The sequence below is a fragment of the Myripristis murdjan genome, chromosome 8, assembly GCF_902150065.1.
Source record: "Myripristis murdjan chromosome 8, fMyrMur1.1, whole genome shotgun sequence".
Classification (NCBI taxonomy): Eukaryota; Metazoa; Chordata; class Actinopteri; order Holocentriformes; family Holocentridae; genus Myripristis; species Myripristis murdjan.
In genome coordinates, this window is record NC_043987.1 from 27,766,282 (window position 1) to 27,783,717 (window position 17,436).

The 17,436-nt window shown below is 42.3% G+C and overlaps 1 long non-coding RNA gene across 1 annotated transcript; it reads right to left on the reverse strand.

Moving 5' to 3' along the window:
• Positions 1-12,547: 12,547 nt before the first annotated feature.
• LOC115363369 (uncharacterized) lies at positions 12,548-15,922 on the reverse strand. Its single transcript, XR_003928582.1, has 2 exons — positions 15,523-15,922; positions 12,548-15,480 (listed from the first exon to the last, which is right to left on the reverse strand). It is a non-coding gene; the product is annotated as an uncharacterized LOC115363369 (long non-coding RNA).
• Between the last annotated feature and the right edge of the window lie 1,514 nt (positions 15,923-17,436).

Below are 17,436 nucleotides of genomic sequence, written 5' to 3' on the forward strand. Positions count from 1 at the left end.
GTAAATGTTGATGTTTCACTATATGCACAGACTATTTTTATTCTGTGCTTCATATCATAAATTCAGTGGATTTTACTGTAGTGACTGGTTGAAGTTCAGATGTTAATGATAAGGGGCTCTAGTTTCGCAGACCAGGCGAGGCGGGGGCGTAGCGCAGATGCGCTTCGCCAACTGGGTGTGGCCAGGCGGATTTTCCAAGTTTGGCACGCCGTTCTCGGTGGCGCAAGTACTCCGCCGTCCCTCCTACCGGCGGAGGGGAGGAGAGAAGGCGTGGAGTGGGTTAGACACAGCCGATTCACATGTAACCAATCAAACGAGCCCCTGTCCTCGCCTTTAAAATGCGCTGCGTGAAGGCGTAATGAAAGTTTACACAGCTGACATGGAGGTCTATTGCCGCAGGCGGAGCGGAGCTCAGGAGACAGGCGCGGAGCGGAGACCGGCGAGCAGTGCGGACACGTCACCAAAACCTCACAGGCAGGCTTCCGGAATGTCAGACACATGAACAATGCAATAAATACCGAAAAAAACACTATTCAATGCTACGATCACAATCAGCACATACATATATCTCCATATCAACTGTCCTGTCACAGCTGATGTCAGATCAAAGGAGATTGGCACCGTTTGTGCTGATTGTGAGGTTTTGGTGATGTGCGCCAGGCAGCCAAACTTCCACTGCGCCGGCTCCGCTCCGCCTTGCGCTGAAAGTAGACGTGGTTTCAGATGGCGAGCTTTTGGCGCACCTCGGCGAAGCCTTTTGGCACGAAACTGTCACTGCGCCAAGCTGAATCTGTCGGCACCTCCCCCCGCTGCGCCGCCACTCCCATTTCGGCGAACCTCCGCCTGCGAAACTTGGACACTGTCCGCCTCTGCCGTTTCGCCGGTCGAAACTAGCTCTGCGCGGGGTTCGCCTCACTGCGCCACCCCGCGCTGCGCCGGGAAACTAGAGCCCAATGACTTTGCAAATCACCGACAATGCCTTTTAAAGGAATTAGCTGCTGTGATGTCTTAATTCTTCTGATTCACAATGAAAACTGTACACACTTTTGTTATTGTTAGTACATATTTTAGCGAAAGAGTGACATAATGGGCTCTATTTTCGCAGACCAGGTGAGTCGGAGGCGCAGTGTAGCTGCGCTGCGCCAACTGGGTGTGGCCAAGTGGATTTTGCAAGTTTGGCACGCCGTGCGCCTTGGCACAACTACTGCGCCGTTCCTCCTACTGGCGCAAGGGAGGAGAGAAGGCGTGGAGTGGGTTTGACACAGCCGATTCACTTTAAACCAATCAAATGAGCCCCTGTCCTCGCCTTTAAAATGCGATGCGTGAAGACGTAATGAACGTTCACACAACTGGCATGGAGAAAGAGAGCAGCCGCAACACACACTAAGGACAAAGAGGCCAGTCTTGGCTGATGGAATGTTGCTGGAGCTACCTGCCATCCATCTGTACATCCATCCATCCATCCATCCATCCATGCATTTATCCTTACATTCGTCTTCTTCATTCCCCTGTCTTTCCATTACCTGCCTGCCTCGCATCTCTCTTTTTCCAGCTCTGTCACCGTCTGTTAAAGTTATTGATTTTTACAAGCAAACATAAATTTAACTGTGAAGCCCCCATTTTTGATTAATGTTTTTACCTCAAAGAATAATCCTCGCCGTATTCATATAAATACATGTTTGTTTTGCAACTTTCGACTCCATCACTTACTGATGCAACAACACACTAGAGATTAAAACAAAATCTGGTTCATGAAAGCTTTTACATTTGCTGTTCTAAATGCCCAGTGTCGGACAAGGAATTGATGCATTTTACATTTTCGATATGTGTGGAATCAGGGTTTCCGTTAGAAAAGAAATTGGCACCGGACAACGTGACCGACAGGTTTTCAATTTACTGGACAAATGTTTGAAATTCTGGTAAAATATTATCTGAATTTATTGAGCTTAAAATTATATGCAGGCTACATAAGAATGATATCAAGGCATGTCAATTTATAGCGTAATCTTTTTATTGAAAAGTAAGCTATATCAAATAAAATGAGTGCCGTCAATTGACTCACGTGCGTAACGTCTAAAATAAATAAATAAATAAATATTGCACAAGCCTGTGCTCTTTTAACATGAACATTGCAAACAATTGCAACTACAATTTGCAAACAAAAAAACTGGCTCATACCATTTTAATAACGCTGCGTGCTGCCAACTTGAAATCAAATTGATGGAATAAAAACTTAATTCAGCAGCTGAATTAAAATCGAAAGTCTCAAGTGTCTCTCGGCAACTTGCAATGCGCATCAGTCTTGTGACCTTGTTCTCCCCCAGGCGACTTTGCCGCGCTGTTTTGATCCAGTTCTGCAGAGAGAAACCTCTCTCTCTCTCTCTCTCTCTCTCTCTCTCTCTCTCTCCCTCAGGTACACTGGAGACAGGGATCACGCGGGCTATTTTTTTTTTTTTCAAATAAATAAATAAATAAATAAAATTACGTGAAAATTGACTGTTTTAATAAAATTCCAATTGTGCTTAGAGGGAATATTTTCACCAGGCATTTAAAAATTACCGGACTTTGGCTGATTTTAGGCTACCAGTCATAGTCCGGTGATTACTGGATAACGGAAATCCAGTGTGGAATATTTATATATATGGAAGAAGAACTGTGTAGTTAACACGAGCAGCACCAGACACCATGACTGGAAAAAAGACATCACCGTACTGGGCAGACTGTTTGACTGACAGGTGATCAGGTTGGGTTTCCATTGTGCATGACAAATGGTGCCAATCTCCTTTGATCTGACATCAGTTGTGATGGGACAGTCGATATGGAGATACATTTATGTGCTGATTGAGATAATAGCATTAAATAGTGTTTTTTGTGGGTATTTATTGCATTGTTACTGTGCCTGACAATCTGTGAGGTTGTGGTGACGTGTGCGCACTGCCCGCCTGCCAGCCAAAATTCCACTGCGCCGGCCCCGCTGCGCCTCGCGCTGAAAGTAGACGTGGTTTCAGGAGGCGAGTTTTTGGCGCACCTCGGCGAAGCCTTTTGGCACGAAAATGTCACTGCGCCAAGCTGAATCTGTTGACACCTCCCCCTGCTGCGCCGCCACTCCCATCTCAGCGCACCTCGGTCTGCGAAAATATGAACCTGCGCCCAACGGGTTGCACTGGTCGAAAATAGCTTTGCGCGGGGTGCGCCTCACTGCGCCACCCTGCGCTGCGCCGGGAAACTAGAGCCCAATGTGTCTTAAAATTATGTAAAGTCTATTTTTGCAACACAATTACATAAAGTATAGCTGCAAATTTACATTTAATGAGTTGAAATAATTTGTCAACAGTGGCCTCAAAAATCATAGAAATAAATCACTCTTTATGTATCAAAAAGTAGTAGTTTTGATCTCAGCGTGAATCTTTCCTTCCTTTCCAAGGTAATTAATATAATTTCACCCAGTCATATTCGCTCTAAGCAAAGTGTGAGTAATATGAGAGGAATACATCAGTTTAGCTCAAATAGTTTGTCTCTTTCAGCAATTGTAGTTGTTTTTCCACCTGCAGTTCAAATGTGAAATGGGCCTGTGTAAAAACCATTTGCATCACTGTTTTTTTTTTTGTTTGTTTGTTTGTTTGTTTGTTTTTTGGCGATTACAGCTCTGTTTTACTTGGTTTCACATTAATGCAAATTAAAAAAAAAAAAAAAAAAATGACCACAGTTTACCATGGTTTCATGATAACTGCTGCTAAGCATGGTTTTACCATAGCCAGCAACGATTTAAAGAGTACAGGCCATGGATGGTATCAGTGTGTCTTACCATTTTTACAATGAACCATAGGCTGAGTGTTACAGTATTATCATGGTATTACCACCACTTATCATAATAAAATGCATTATGGTTATTGTTACATTGACCACATGTACCCATGGTTTACCTTATTTACTCATTTTTTTAGTACGACAGAAAAATAAACATGACAGACTGACCAGTACAGATAATGACATCAGTAAGACAAAGGGACAACATTTAAAGATGTGTTTTGGGCTATCTGTGTGTGTGTGTGTGTGTGTGTGTGTGTGTGTGTGTGTGTGTGTGTGTGTGTGAGGTCAGTCCAATCTAACACTAGCTCCTATGAGAAACGTCACAATTTAGACCCATTTCATTATGTTAGTGATTTTTTTTTTTTTTTTAAGTGAAATATACGTATCATTTTATATTTCAAACAATATTTAGAGCAAAGGGTTTGGAATATAGTCTCCAAAGGGGCAGAACATAATAAATTAACGTGAATAAATTAACAATATGCAGCAAATTGCATTCATCAGGAGTGCTAAATAAATTCAATAAATTCGTTATTATTATCAACAAACTGCAGCACGACCACCCAGAAGGTGCTCACATTGTAGCCGGGGACTTTAACAAGGCATCTTTAAAAACTGTCCTACCCTGCTTCTATCAGCATGTCAAATGTGCCACCAGAGGGGAAAAAACGCTGGACCATGTTTATTCTAACATCAAGCAGGCATACAGAGCAATCCCCCTCCCACATCTGGGCAAGTCCGACCACATTCAACTGTTTCTGATCCCTGCATACATCCCCCTGAGAAGGAAAACCAGACCTTGCACTAAAAATGTCACAGTCTGACCAGAATCTGCCCTTGCTCAGTTGCAGGATTGTTTTCAACACACTGAATGGGACATATTCTCACAGAATGACTTGGATGGCCACACAGAGACTGTGCTGGATAACATCACATATTGCATTAGCAATGTCACAGTCAAAAAACGGGTGAGAACATTCCCAAATCAGAAACCCTGGATGACAAATGAGGTTAAAAGACTGCTGAGGAAATGTAACTCTGCCTTCAGATTGGGGGATAAAGAACTGTACAGCTCTGCTAGAGCCGACCTGAGGAGGAGCATCAGGAAGGCGAAGGAGGCTTACAAGAAGACAGTGGAGGAGCACCTGGCGAATAAAGACCCTCGCAGAATGTGGCAGGGAATACAACAGCTGACGAACTACAAAGGCAACACTGTCAGCAGCACCAGCCACGCCGACGCCTCACTGGCAGAGAAGTTAAACCACTTCTTCTCCAGGTTTGAGGCTGAGAGACCTGCGACAGACTCGCCACCTGCTCTCCAAGCTTCCACCAGCCACACACTCACCCTGCAGGAACATCAGGTGAGACGTGTGCTGAAGGCAGTCAACCCTCGGAAGGCAACTGGACCTGATGGAGTGCCAGGCAGGGTCCTTAGCTCCTGTGCTGACCAGCTCACTGGGGTTTTCACCAGGATTTTTAACACCTCCCTGCAACAGGCCACTGTACCATCCTGCCTGAAATCCAGCACCATCATCCCGGTGCGAAAGAAGACGGCTTCAAACGACCTCAACAGCTACAGGCCAGTAGCGCTGACACCGGTCGTTATGAAATGCTTCGAGAAACTGATCTCACAGCACATCAAATCCAGCCTCCCTGCCACTTTTGACTCTCATCAATATGCATACAGGTCAAACAAGTCCACTGAGGACGCCATCGTCACAGCAACACACACTGCTCTGAGTCATCTGGAGCACCGCAGCACCTACGTGAGGATGCTCTTTGTGGACTTCAGCTCCGCATTCAATACCATCATCCCAGACATCCTCACAGACAAGCTGCTTCACCTGGGCCTCTCCACCTCCATCTGCTCATGGATCAAAGACTTCCTCACCAACCGCTCACAGGTAGTCCGACTGGGACCCCACCTCTCCTCCACCATCAGGCTCAGCACCGGCGCACCACAAGGGTGCGTTCTCAGCCCTCTACTCTACTCCCTCTACACCTACGATTGTACTCCAGCTCACCCGTCCAACACCATCATTAAGTTTGCCAATGATACGACAGTCATCGGTCTCATTACTGAGGGTGATGAAGGGCACTACAGGGAGGAGATTGAGGGACTGACAGCGTGGTGTCAAATTAACAACCTGGGACTGAACACCACAAAAACCAAGGAGATGATCATTGACTTCAGGAAGAAGCAGAAGACAGAACCTCTGCCACTCCTGATCAATGGGACCTGTGTGGAAAGAGTCAACACCTTCAGATTCCTGGGCGTCCACATCTCCGACGAACTCACATGGACTTTTAACACCACTGCCATCATCAAGAAAACCCAGCAGCGTCTCCACTTCCTGAGGCTGCTGAAAAGGAACAACCTGGAGCAGAAGCTGCTGGTGACTTTCTATAGCTCTGCTATAGAAAGTATCTTAACATATTGCATCACGGCATGGTATGCAAACTGCACTGAGGCAGAGAAAAAGGCACTGCAGAGAGTGATCTGCTCTGCGGAAAAGATCATTGGATGCCCCCTGCCCTCACTGAACAGTATTGCCTCCACCCGGTACCTCAGCAGAGCAAATAAAATAATCAAGGACTTCTCACACCCAGGTCATGAACTTTTTCACCTACTCCCCTCAGGAAGGAGATACAGACAGATCAAAACCCGCACATCCAGACTCAGAGACAGTTTCTTTCCCACAGCCATTAGAACACTTAACAGTCACACATGAACTGCCTCTCTCATCATCACATGCACTTTACACTGCCAGTTTGCACTTTATACTGATGCACCTTTAACTGTCCCTGTTGTTGCTGCTGTTGTCACTGTTTTGTTTTATACTGTCTTTTTTTTTTAACTATTTATTTATTTCTCTTATTTATTAATTTTATACATTGTTCTGAAGTAGCAATCCTCATTTTCGTTGTAACTTGTTGTGCAATGACAAATAAACTCATTCATTCATTCATTCATTATTATTATTATTATTATTATTATTAGTGATTGTGATTTAAAATGAAGGTCTTACTTAATTAAGGTCATATTTCCTTTTCAGTCACAAACGTGTGTGCTGTTTATAAATGACAAAACGATCAGAATTTAGTTACACATATATTCTAAAACAGAACTATAAAATTATGCGTTTTACAGCTCTTCACACTACACAAGTTTTTTTTTTTTTTTTTAATCATACATTTATATATCTATACATCATCATTATTTGCGTGCGTGCATGTGTGTGTTGGCTGCTTTCCCTGCTTCCCGAGTTAATGCTGCTTTAAAGTGCGAGGACTCATCTGTCCATTAAAAGTGCTTTTGGTCAGCAATAATAAAAAATAATATACAGAAGAAATGCAGATGGGGGATACCTGTCAGTCTAATGGGTTCATTAAAAAACCCTAATCCTAACAAAAAAAAAAAAAAAGAAAACTGAACAGTATAGAAACATTAATTATTTACGCACTAATACAAATACCTTTGCCATAAACTAGAAAAGTCCATACCCTCCGCTCAACAAATGTCAAAAGTATTGGAGAACCGGCTCATGAGCGCCCCGCTTAATATTTCCGACATCACTTGAAGGCAGTATAAGAAACGGCCTCATTAATGTTGCTGGACCTCTAAAGGTGCAGTAGGTTTTCTTAATTCCCTCGGCTCTTCTCGGTTCTGTTTCCTGTCTTTGTGTAGGAGCTGTCAGTCAGTCTGAGAGCTGAGAGCTGAACACCTAAAAACACAAACAGGCGGTAGAAATGGGGCGTGGCTCGAGCTTGAGACGTGGATGCAGGAAAACTAAACCCAACACACCGCGGCGCTGCGCACGGCAAAGTTTTATTTCCGTCCTAAGATTTTTTCAGCTGAGACGAAGAGTTTTCCAGCCTGTACGGCCTCAGATTTTTACATTTGACTTGTTTTTTCCCCTCCTGGCAACTACTAAGATGGAACCACAGGAAGCTGACGAGAGGAAACCAGACGAACGGGTGTTTCTCGAAAGGTACACGCACTCTGTAGGCCTGAAGGCGACATGCTGACTGGAGAGGAAGAATGGGCTGAAAAGATTAAGAGTTATCTTTGTTAATGTGTGATAATATCGATAATGATAAATAATTTGACAAAATGTAGTAACAATTCAATGTATGAGTAAGATAAAACAATGAAATTACATTATTAGGCCCGTAACATGCATGTTTATGACTCTCTCTCTCTCACACTCTCTTTCTCTCTCTCTCTCTCACACACACACACACACACACACACACACACATCGCGTTTTTTTTTTTTTTTTTTTTTTTTTTTTTTCGTTTTTTTTTTTTCATTCCATGCATATACAGCAGGGGCGTAGAACTGGGTAGGGATGTCAAGGACACGTCCGTACTAGCCACTTCTGTATAGTCCCTACCAGTATACCGTCAGTGTTCAGTCAATGCTTATGGTACACAAAGGGTTAACAGTCAGTCTCTGCTTGAAGTCCCGCCTCTAACGTAATATCACTCATCGATTGGCTGTGCCATTTCTTGCTAATGTGTGATTGGCCGTCCCCGCTGTCACTCCATCTGGTTGTAAAAAGCGCGTGAGGACAGCGGAGTTTGTTTGCTGGTTGGCCAGCAGCTACAGTCCATGTGCATCTGTTGGAGCTTATTCTGCCTAAGTCATGTCAGCTAGACAGAGTATAATATCAGTGGTTGCATTTACATTCACATTTGTGTGTGTGTGTGTGTGTGTGTGTGTGTGTGTGTGTGTGTGTGTGTGTTTGGTAATAAGGCACAGCCAGGATGGGTCCCGAAAAAGAAAAGTGGACATAAGAAGTTTCTTTAGAAGTCAAAGTGGAAGTTACTCAAAGAACAATGGCCCACTCCCAACAAACTGCAGTAGATCTGAATAAAAACTACTTTGAAATATATCCTTTCCTGTAGTATATTTTAAATGCCCAATCCAGTAAGTTAAATATTATATAGTTAGGGCCCGAGCACTGGAACAGTGCGAAGCCCTATTGTTATTAGTAACCAGTTTGTAAAATGTGTAATCTGCGACAAAATGTGGGTATACGATGTTTCACATTGTCTAAAGTTATTGGCTGCTGATAGGTTACTGACTGTCAGGTGTTTGGGCACACGGATCTTTATGCTCGGGTGTATTCAACGACATAATGTTGTGTGACGTTGTCTCATTGAATGATCTGTTTGGTCGTAACGTTTTGTAACAGAGAGCAACATGCCTCTGAGGTTGTTTTCCTCCGTTTTGTGGGCGTGTCACAGGTGTTATCCAATCAGCATCAGCCTGTATTCAAGCCTCCGTGATTTAAAACGACAGTGCTCCATTATGGCTTCCAAGGTAGTATTTAAGTGTAGCCAGTGCTTTAAATTTTACCCATCATTTGAAGAGGTAAAAGCACATGATGTATGTGGTAAGTATGATAATAGATCAGACATAGATGATTGTTTTTCTTCAATAATATGGCAACTTTTATTCAACTTAAAACTTAAAATACGGTGGTTAGGAAAAAAAAACACTGTTATTCCATTTTCTAAACAGCGGTTGGTAAGTCTACGTCTAAGTGATAGTTCAGCTCACAAGAGGTGCATAAACAGCAGAGTAGAGCAGATCTGTCACCTGAAATGTTTCTCTTCACACCTTAAAATGAGCAACAGAGGTCGGGTCAGTGTAGTTAGTGTTACTAAAATTCTGAGATCACCTACTGACAAAGGAGACAGACAATGCCCAGTTGAGTAGTAAATTTTTACTTGCAAGGAGTGAGTAGCTTACCCCGTTGGGCAGCGACCTCTCACTGAGGCACTTGTTCACACATCAACAGTTATCTATTCTATTCTAACAGGAAATGAATCCTTATATGGTAATATTCAACAATCCAGCTACAATACAAGGATACAAGGTCATATTACACTCTCACTTGGGTGAAGAGTGGAAAACTACTGTCTACACACTTTTATATAGTGTCATGGAAATAATGGTAATATAATGTAATTTTATAAGATTAAAATGCAATTTTTATAACATTTCCCTCCTGTTTATCATTATTTACATACAAATAGAAAAAATATGCACAAGATCATCAAGTCAGTCAGTTACAACTTCTCTCGATTTTCTGTAATGACGTCATAGAGATCAACACATAAATTTCAAACAGCTGCGTCTTCAGTGTTGTTAGAAATGCTGCTGTTGTCTCCTCCGACGAGCAGCCGGACGTACACCTCCCCGTGCTCGGTGTACAGTGTGTCTCTGACTATTCCGCTGACTAGCCTCCGGATCAGCGCCTGGAAACAAGGTATATAACAGACAACAAAGAGAAACAGCAAAGCCAAGACCAGCAAAACAGGTGTAAGCACCTTCACGGCCACAGAGAACCATGAACCATCAGTAAGCCACTTCCACAAGTTAAATCCCACTCCTGTATCAGTCTGATCTTGCATGCATTTTTGTAAAGCTAATAGATGTGAGTGTAGTTAGGTTAGATTACTTATACTGTCAGGGATCCATGTGCAACAATGCTCACCAATCAATTGACAGACATCTCCTGTTTTCAGCCATTACCAAATCAAGAGCCATTCTGTTTTGTAAGGCCATGGCTCTGAGAGCAGATAACTCTGGACTAACAGTTTATACAATGCCATCAACTAAGGCTGTTAGGTTTTCTAGCTCAAATGCAACTTCATTTAATCAATGTGTGACATTAGCCGCCCCATAAAAGGGAATATTGTGCCTAGGATGCCCTTGAAGTCAGAGATGCGTTGGCCACGCCTTTGCCTCTGTAGGTCGGTTTGAGTGGTGTGATGAGAAGCGAAGGTCTTGAATACCTGCACAGATGAGAGCAGATATGACAAATGACAGCAACCAGACCACCCAGTGGGAAGATATATATAGGATTTGTGCCCACATGTCCAGACCATGGACTGAGGACATGCGTATCCCCAGCCACATGGAGCTGTATTAGACACAAAGGGGCTGTTAGCACCTTTTCCCAAGGAAAAGTTGACAATGGGAGATAATGTAGTCAGGTTAAAAGTGACCAGGCATCCTGAATGTGTTGTACCATAAACATTTCATCCAGTCGCATTATTCAATTATCATTTTTACCAACACGCACTATGACCTTACAGTTAGTGGCATTGCCCAAAAAGTGTCATCATCAACGCAGGGTCTGTAAAAACAGAGGGGAGCATTGGGCATTGAATCTCCATACCCATGAGACATCATTCCTTTAGAAACTGTAGCATTAGTCACATTAGAAAATGTTGAAGGGTCACGATAGATAAAAGTTGAAGTGACATTCAGGGCTGGGAAGTAAGACACCCACGTGGAGCGATTCCTTCCCACAGTTACATCTTGCAATACAGCAAACACATCCGCGATATAGGCTGGATGGGGGACCAGAATAGGGCTTTCTGCCACTCCATGCGGCCATATGGAACAAAGATAACAACTACTGCCATTTGTGAGTCGGTTAGAGATTAACATTACAGACTTATACCAAGAATTGTCCATAGGTTCATGATGATCAATATGATAACGTTTATTTCTTACCACCAATGGAGGAGTTATAATTGCTAGTGAAGCAAAAAATGTCAAAAGAAACAAAAACAACCACTTCATCTTGACCAGGCCTGGTGTGACCTAAATTGCTGAGTGCACCGTTGGTTTCTTCACTGGCATTGAGACGGCTAGTTCCTAATGATTCTAACCCCCTTTGTAGCCAGACTTATTACACTCAGCAGGTTGTCACCTAGGTTTTAGTCAGACAAAAGATGTTGTTTCTTACAGTGAGATTGGTGTATCTAGCTGGGTCTTTCAGCTATCTTTACTGTCATGGGTGTGGTCAGCAGCACTTGATATGGACCTTCCCACCGCGGGGATGACCAAGCCTTCTTTTTGATGACTTTGATCAGAATCCAATCTCCTGGCTTCAGCCTTGAGTCAGCTTCTGTAGGGATAGAATCAACAGGAGAGACTGGCAAACGATTAGCAATCTCAACCTCGTTATGCTGCAGCATTTTCCTCATATAATAATTTATTGTCTGTTCTTGATTTTTTCTGGTGTAAGCACACTCCATTATGGTAATCTAAATTGTCTACTATACAGTATCTCAGTATACAATTTTACTAAATCCAAATAATAAATCCAGTTTTTTTTTTCCTGATTCAGCCATACATTTCCTAAGTTAATTTTTTTATTGTTCCATTATATCTCTCTACCAGCCCTGCACTTTGAGGATGGTAGGCACGATAATTCTTTAAATCTATCTGTAGTCTTGTTCCCACATGTTCTATGATTTTGTTTACAAAGTGTGCTCCATTGTCACTATATAGCGTTCTGGGGATGCCATATCTAGGAATAATTTCTCTACACAATGCTTTGGCTACTGTCAGGGCGTCTGGATTTTTTGTGGGCAATATCTCTACCCATTTACTAAACATATCTATCATTACAAGGCAATATTCTTTCCCTTCACATTTATTAAGTTGTATAAAATCTATTGCCATAGCTTCAAATGGTTCTGTGGGCATTGGGAAAGCTCCTCGTTTTGGTTTCAGCCGTCCCTGGGTATTGAATTCTGCACATATGTGTCATCTTGCTACAAAATTCTTTGAAAAATTTGTGAAACCGTGTGCTGTGAATTTACTTAATATAAGGGTATTCATCCCTCCTGTCGAACCATGGCAAGGACTGTGGCTCAAAATACACACCCATCTATATAGATTTTTAGGGAGAATAGTTTTTTTTTCTCAGGAGAGAAGTAAATACCATCAACAATTGAAGCACCATGAGACAACCAAAAAGATCGTTCAGACTCAATGGAATCTGTGTCAGAAAAGGCTATACTGTAAGGGGGTGAAAGTGAACAATACTAGAAGATGCCTGAACGGCCATTGAAGCAACAATAACCGGCTGGACACATACTGGGAACGCTAAGGTGACAGAATCTGATTTGGAAGAATAGTATGCCAAGGGTCTCAACTTGTCACCATAAAACTGCAACAGGACTGATGACATGTGACCATTTTTACAATACACCATTTGAACAACAATTGTTGAACAGTTGTTTGGTGCATGGTTTAGGTGCATTAAGAATGACTTGTTTACATTTCGGATCTAAGGCTTTTCCGTCTGCACTAATGTTGTCACCCAAATATTTAACTGTAGGACGCCATAGCTGCAATTTTGCTTTATTGACTTTGTGCCCATTATCAGCTAAGAATTTTAGCAAGGCTTTCGTGTCAATTTGACATGCTTTTTCTGTAGGGGAAGCTAACAATATGTCATCAACATACAGCAGTAATTGACTAACACAGAGTGGTGAAAATTTAGCTAGATTAGATGACATCCATTGTGAGAAAATGGTGGGAGATTCACAGTAACCTTGGGCTGAACATGTGAACGTCCACTTCTTCCGTTTATACATGAAGGCAACCCAGAATTGACTGTCGGGATGCACTGGGATGGCTGCTTTCTTTACAGGGAACAATGGAGTATTAACAGGTGAATCAGGGCAAGGAACTATAACACTTGCCTTTACCAACGCATCTGTAGTATCTGATATGCCTTCTTCAGCATCTCTCTTTAGGGGATATTGTTTAACACATGGCCTAAAAGAAGTCTTTGGTGTAATTTGTACCAGTGTTGCACCTTTTATCAAACCAACATCAGCGGGTCCAGAGGACCACAAGTTTGGATTTATCTCAGTCAATTGCTCTTCCTCCTCAGAGGACAAAGACACTTCTTCTCAACTTTCTGATATCTTTCTTCTTTCTCCTCTGTAGCACTTTAAGATTGTTAAATGTAAAGTGCGTTACAAATAGGATTTATCATTATTATTATTATTATTGTATCAAGTGGGTTGCAGTTTCCACTCGCGTGCACCAATTGAGGCGTTGTTTGTACAGTCCATATGTAGGACTGTAGAAAAGGTGGGTCTGCACAGGGTGCCAATCAGTGCCAATTTTTGTCTGACACAGGAGACGGTAGAGGTCTCTCCATTCTGTGTTGGGGTTACAAGTAAGAGATACATGTGGAGGTGCATGTTCTCTGTACAGGAGCTGCTGTGCGTTAGTTAGTGAAACTGCAACCACAGAGTTTCCGTGTTTGTCCCACACCATGTCTGTTAAACTGAGTTGTAGATCTGTCAGCTGAGCAAGTTTAGCTTCATATTTTTTATCTGGTTCACCAGAATGAGGGAAGTACATTGTACAGTGTAAGTCTGTGTAGCTGTGTTTTTCTGACATGGATGGAACACATGCATCTGCCATTTCTATCAATGTGCCTGGGATGTCACTGACTGCTGAAGCACACAAGTCCAAAGTGTAAAAATATTGGGGCTGCCCTTGCCCTTCCATAACAAAAACGTCTTCACCGTTGTTTACTTGTTTAACTATCAGGCCCTTGAGTGTGGGAAGCAAGGCCAAGCTCAGTTCGCACATTGTTTGTCTGCTCAAAAGATTAACCGGGCAGCTGCTAGAATATAGGAGTTGTGTCTTTGTGCTTTTGCCAGTAAGGTCATCCTTCACAAACATGTTATGTGTCAGAAATTCCTTTGACATCAGACCATTTGCTGATCTGTCCCAGACAAAATCATTTGACAGTTTATCTGAGAACCAGGGATCATTCACCACTATTTTATCAGCTCCAGAATCACAAAGAAAGGTGATCAGCTTATCCATTGCATAGAGGTCAATAGTGTTTTTTTTTTTTTTTTTTTTTTATCAATTTGCTTCAAATAAACCTCCAGTTCAAACATTTCCATGCTCTCCTCATTTTTTCTTCCCTGCATTTCCATTCTTTCCTTTCCTTTCCACCTACAGCACCTTTAAGCGCATCCAGCTCTGCCTGTGCTGCCGCAAAAGGTGGTGGCGAGGCAGTAAGGGGGAGACGTAGCACGTCTCTGTCCTGCCTGTTGTTGTTGTGCTTGTTGTGACGGTGCTGAAGAATTACAACCATAATTTTCATCATACTGCTTCTGTGTTAACATAGCATCTGTATATTTCACATCTCATATCTCTTTTTCTTAGGTTAGCCCTTATTGTATATTTTAGTTTTTAGTCTTTATAGACTTTACTGTATATAATTAGCCTTTATTCTTTTTTATTTAACTTTATTGTATGTTTCTACTGTTGCTGCTGGAACACCAGAATTTCCCTGGTTGGGATCAATCTATCTATCTATCTATCTATCTATCTATCTTACATAGTCCAGCTATGCTGAAAGGTCACTTGAGTTCAGACCAACCATTTTTTTTTTGCACCCAATCATTTTTTTTTCTTTTTTTACCAACAGAGTACAAGCAGTTACTCCGAGTTTCATTGAAATCATATTTCTTTTGCCACATGCTCAATTGTTCACAAGAGCCAGGGTAACGTTTATGCATGTATTTTGCATCAGCCATCAGCTGAGGTTCAATCTTTTTACTGCCACTACTTATCATATTTGCCAATGGAACGCCAACAGCCTACTTCAACAGTCAGCAGAGTCAGTTGACACCGATCAGGTTTACCCTCTGCCCGCTGCTTCGGCTGTCGCGAACCCAATCACTCATCAATCACACACCAATCACACCGTTCTTTGCTAGCTTTATCTTTAACGTGCATGCGCGAGGTTTGTCTTTAGAGACCTCCCTAATCAGGTCTTTACTAGGAGTGAGTAGCTTACCCCTCTGGGCAGCGACCTCTCACCCCGGAGTGAGTAGCTTACCCCTCTGGGCAGCGACCTCTCACTCAAGAACGGTTCACTCAAGAACGGTTCATGCGCGCGACCTCACAAACACACTCATACTCACTCAACTGGTGTCTTCCTAGGCAGGCAGGGTCTCGTTTACTGTTGTTCGGATCCCGTCACCCCACTGTTGGACGGAGGTGTCCTGGTTCAGCTGGCCTCTTTTTTCACCGAACTCTGCGGTGGAGGTCTTTCAGGTCCCAGACCAGACTGTGCACAGGTTTTTCAGCTTCACCAGTTCCTCCCCGTCCTCCAGTCAGAGATGTTGGGATCCAGCTCGAAGGACCAAGTTGTTACTAAAATTCTGAGATCACCTACTGACAAAGGAGACAGACAATGCCCAGTTGAGTAGTAAATTTTTACTTGCAAGGAGTGAGTAGCTTACCCCGTTGGGCAGCGACCTCTCACTGAGGCACTTGTTCACACATCAACAGTTATCTATTCTATTCTAACAGGAAATGAATCCTTATATGGTAATATTCAACAATCCAGCTACAATACAAGGATACAAGGTCATATTACACTCTCACTTGGGTGAAGAGTGGAAAACTACTGTCTACACACTTTTATATAGTGTCATGGAAATAATGGTAATATAATGTAATTTTATAAGATTAAAATGCAATTTTTATAACAGTTAGGAACTGCAGTTTCCACATAAACTACTGAGAAGGGTTGGAGGTCTCCTCCTGCGTGTGATCGCTAAAACAGTGGCAGTGATGTCCAAAGTCTTTTGCAGTGCCCCTGTTATTAGTGATCCATTTACAGTTTTTTTCAATTGCTTACACACAAAACCTTTATATATCACACTATTTCTAAAGTCTTTCACTCAAACCTCACAACTTCACCTCAAATCAGCAAAACCATAAACTAATTCTCAGCCTTGACACAGTTTTCAATTTAGCTATTCACTTTTTGCCAATCAGTACACACAATTCTCTAGCTAACACACAAAAATCTATCAGGAAGTAACTTGATTTCCCATTTCAAACACAACCAATCAAAATGCCACACTTATTCATCAGTGCCTCAGACTCTGTCCTCATATATGTAAACAATAATTGCTTTACTGAACACCAACCAATCACTCCTTGACATAGGCCTATAAATAGGTCAAAGGTCAAACTATCTGTCAAACAACAACGCAGAGAGCCAGGGGAGTCAGAGGAAGATGCAGAGGACGAGGAGTCCAGGTTCGTGGAGGACGCTTTGGAACAGTTGATGGGTCTTTCGCGAACGAAAGAGCCGGCTCTTTGAAGTGAATGGCGGGAGCCGGCTCCTGATTGGGAGCCGTTTTTTTTTTTTTTTTCAGGAGCTGGTTATTTTTTCTGCGAAAGCCGCACGTGAGTGCTTCATCCCGAACCGGCAGTTACACACACACACACACACACACACACTCACACTCACACTTTCCTCCATATTTGATGGTTGGTGTACTTTGCTTTGATTTTTGATTATATACTGTACAATGCTGCATCCACAACAGCAACTGATTTATTCAGAAAATTAAACATTTTTGGTTCCATTATTGCTTGTGTTGACTTCTATTTGCACGCTACTGGATTTTCACTCTTATATGGCAATATATCAAGAAAATCCATAGAAACAAAAGAGCTTTAGATTTAGAGCGACAGTGTGTAAATGATATACACAAGTATGTGATACAATGGGAAATGTGTTTGTAATGTGAGACAAATGCTTGCTTTTGCGATGTGTTTACAATATTTTGAATACTGTGTTTCATTTTGCAGTAGATAGGGCGCTTTTTGCATTTTGTGTTAGCAGTAGTTGGATTTGTGTGTAAAGTTTTGAGAAAAAGACACAGAGCTTTGAAAATGTGTGTAAGCAATTGAAAAAAACTGTAAAGTAATACCATCCTCAGTCAGTTCTTCTGCCACAACTGGAGGAG